Source organism: Capsicum annuum, chromosome 8 (assembly GCF_002878395.1).
Source record: "Capsicum annuum cultivar UCD-10X-F1 chromosome 8, UCD10Xv1.1, whole genome shotgun sequence".
Lineage (NCBI taxonomy): Eukaryota > Viridiplantae > Streptophyta > Magnoliopsida > Solanales > Solanaceae > Capsicum > Capsicum annuum.
The window spans coordinates 38,983,539-38,987,859 of record NC_061118.1 but is presented as its reverse complement, the minus strand read 5'-3'; positions in this window follow the sequence as shown (position 1 = coordinate 38,987,859).

Below are 4,321 nucleotides of genomic sequence, written 5' to 3'. Positions count from 1 at the left end.
ACGATGCACCAAACTTAAACTCGAACAATAAAATATAAGCATAACATTACGACTACTAGTAAGGACAACACTCCTATCTACTGTCATAAACACACTTCAATCTCCTAGTCTTCTACCCTAATTTGTATTCGCAACACACAGGGGCGAACCTATAGTTTAGTTTGTGGTGCTTCGACACCCGTTAAATTCGATGTAGAATAGGTACAATTATATAAGAAATGTATAAAAATTGATATAAGATTTATAAAAGTACTTAATAAATCAAGAAGATAGCTGAGTGTTATAATTTTCATGCAGAACCTTAAAGACGTTGAACATCAGTATATGCGTTTGAACCTTCGAAAAACCCACGATCTCTAAATTCTAAGTCCGTCATTGGCTACACATTCCTAAGATCGTGTTCTCGATAAATTGCAATCACATCATATGTTGTCTAATCGCTTTCCTATATACATATTAAATAAATTTTTAAAAAATATTGAATTCAGCTAAATACGTATCTTGATCCCTATTTCGAAAAAATAAATAATAAATAATTTATAGGAGGAATATACAAAAAGGGTCACGTGACTCATTCGAGTCTAGTCTTTATCATATTCTAATAATAATAATAATTTTGTTTTGAGTAACCAATTTCTCAAAGTGATGGTCAATTAATGTGTATATTATACTTACAAAATAAAAAACTTGTCTTATTAAAAAAATTAATTACAATGATTAAGGATATATAAGGAGTGTATACGGTTCGATATTTTTTAAATTTTGATTTTGATAATCGATGTTAAAAGTAGACATTAAATACTAAACTTTTAAAGTTTGATTTGGTTTAATAAATCGATTTTCGATATGATAAATTTTGATTTAGTTCGATAATTCAATTTTTGGTAATTTATGTATATGTTTATCCTCATCTATAGTAGCAATTCACCAATCATACAAGAGATGTAAACTGTAATTGCACTAGACAAGTCAGATATAATAAGTTCGACTGAAAAGACGTTAACAGGAAGAATCAATCCTTAATCTCCCTTATGAAATACCACTTGGTGCAGCAACCGAGTCACGCTTACTGGTTATTTGTTATGAAATTCTACTATCAAACCTTTTTTTTTTTGAAACTCATTATCATCGAATCGTACGAAATATCTTTTACGATCTATGACATATTCAACACTTAATTCACATGGAAGAGAAAAATAAAGGAAGACGCATATATAATTGATGCATAATCGAGATATACGTAAACTAATCTAAATATCATTATTTAAAAAATAAGAAGAAGAATTTAAATTAATATAAAGTCTCTTGCAAATGGGATTCTAAATTCTTTAATATATTTGACATAAATTTTAGATCATATTATAAAACACATATTAATAGAAAATTAAATAGTAATGATCAACAAGATAAGTACAAGTACAACACGTGGTTCTTGTGATTGAAAAAGAAAGAACAAAATAGACAAAGATTAACAAACAAAACGAAAACCAGTCTGGTGCACTAAAATTTCAATTACGTATGAAGTCAGAAAAAAATTTAATCACAAAAGTTTATTTTATTCTGTAAGATATTATTTTCATGATTTTATTTTATAATCGCATAGCAATAATTTTATCGGTTAGTTCAAGCTTTCCTGTACGCAGCAAACAAACAATAAATTAATAAATAGATTCCATTATCACTCTATAGAGAAGGACGTTTAGCCGGGGACCTAGGTTCAAATTGGTGGTGCTCCGATACCCGTTAAACACGATGCAGAATAGTTATCATTATATTAAAAAATGTATAAAAAATGACATAGGATGAAAAAAAAAACATCCTCGAAATCAAACGACAGCTCGGTGCTCTGGTTTTCATGCGAAATCTTAAAATTTTGAATGTCAATACATATGTTTCAACCTCCCGAGCATCCAAGACATCTAAATCCTGAGTCTGAACCCGACGTTTAGACAAATCACTTTTTAGGCTAATCTTTTTGTAAAGCTTTACCGAAGATTTTAATAAATTAATGCAATTACTTATGATATAGGTTGAGATTCTTTCGCTATTAATTAAAAATTTCAAATTCGAAATGCGAGAATGAAGAACCTTTTTGTTAGAAAATTTTGATGATAAAGTACTTTATATCTTTATAAGGAGCCTATTCAAAGTGAATTCAAATTAAATAAACAAATAAAATACTAAATAATTAAATAAAAAATTATAACATTTAACAAGGTGGAATAATGCTATAAAGTAACTCCACTAATATATATATATATATCTTCAAGGAATCATTATCATAAATGCAAAGAATTCTTAGATACGTCAATATTCAAAAATAAAAAATACATAAATTGTTTGTATTTGTTGAGAACTTTTTTTTCTCTTTTTAAATGTTTTTTTTTAATTATTATTATTATTATTATTATTATTATTATTATTATTATTATTATCATGGTCCAAAGTTTTGGGAAAACAAATATGTTTATCAACGAACAATTTTGTTTTTGTTTTTGTTTTTTGAAATTGATTTTAGTAACATTTTATTTTAAACTATATAAAAGTCATAACATATGGAAAAATTATGTAGTTACAAGTAAATGAAATAATTATATGATTTGATATATGTTTCTTTCCAAGTAGTCAATTAATCAATAATTGTATTCCTTTGTTTGTTTTTATTTGTCAGATTTTATTTTACGAGAGCAAATTTGATTAATATTTGAAGTTAAATTGAATTTATTAATTTATTATTTAAAATTTAGATATTTAAAAATCACATACAAAAACATCATAAGTTGCAGTCTTTCTCATATAATATAATAAAAAAATATATCTTAAAATATTGATGAAAGTCATATAGTTTGACTCTCGAAAAATGAAATATGAACCGAGGGAGTATGATTATGATTTATTCAAATCTTATACATACTCTCTATGCTTCATAATTCATATTTACTTAATTTATGTTAACTTATCACACCTCTTAAAGAATAATTTACGTAGAGGTATATTTTATTAAACTAGCTTTATTAGCGATGCATTGAAACTCTAAATTTGACTAATATTAAGAGTAATATGAAAAAAAAGTAATAACACTTTCTTGATTTTTGGACAAATAAAATAAAATATTAATTTTTAATGCTAAAGGCAAGACAAACAAAACAAAAGAAGTAGGCATAAATTAAAATCTTTATGATGTTGATTTAAAGATGGGAATCTTTCAAAAATAGCCATATTTTGTTGAAAACTTACCTTTCATAGTCACATTATATATAATTATCATCTATAGCCGTTGTATTCAATTTACGCCCGCTGTATTCGATTTTATCAATAGCTTGTATTCATATAAAATATAAATACAGTACCATTTAGCTGTTGTATTCGATTCACGGCTGTTGTATTCACTTTTACTCAGTTGTCTGTATTCATAAAAACATAAATACACTACATATTTAGTCTTGCCAAAAACACTATATATATATATATATATATATATATATAGTTTATTTTTTGTGTTTTCCTCATTTTTTCTTCTTCTTTTTTCTAATTTTTCTTATTTTATTTTTTTCATTTTTTATATATTTTTTCTCTCTTCTATCTCAATTTTTTTTTTTCTTTTCTTTCTTGTACTTATTTTCTTTATCATTTTTTTTGTTCTATTTTATATTTTTAAAAAATATAACTACTCGAGCACAAGTCATTGATGATAACGTAAATACCATATTTGTTTATCTATTTGTAGTCACGCCGTCATTTATATTTTTGTATTCATTGATACAACTGTATTTGTATTTTAAAGTTCGCACTTATATTTGTATTTTGTAGTTCGCGTTTATATTTGTATTTTATAGTTCGCACCTGTGTTTGTATTTGTTAGTTCGCACTATCATTTATATTTTATATAATTCACACTTGTATTTTAAAGAACTATTTTATATTTGTATTTTATAATTGACTGGATATTATATTGGATTATATTTGTATTATGATTTTATTGTATTTGTATATTTAGATTATATTTGTATTTGTATTTGTATTCTATTTTCGTCGATGTCTTTTTATTTTTAAATAATTATTTTGTACTTGTATTTGTAGGTTGATTGCATATTGTATTTAGCTGTGATTATGTACAATTTATCATTTGTATTTGTATACAAACAAGTAAATGCATTAATTGTATTTTCTTGATTCTAAAATATATAAATATGCAATGTATCATTTGATACAAATGTACCGTTTTGTATTTGTATGTCAAAATTATTATTCGTATTTGTTAATAAATAAATATCACTTGATACAAATACAATTACAAACAAATGAAACCAATGATTTTAAA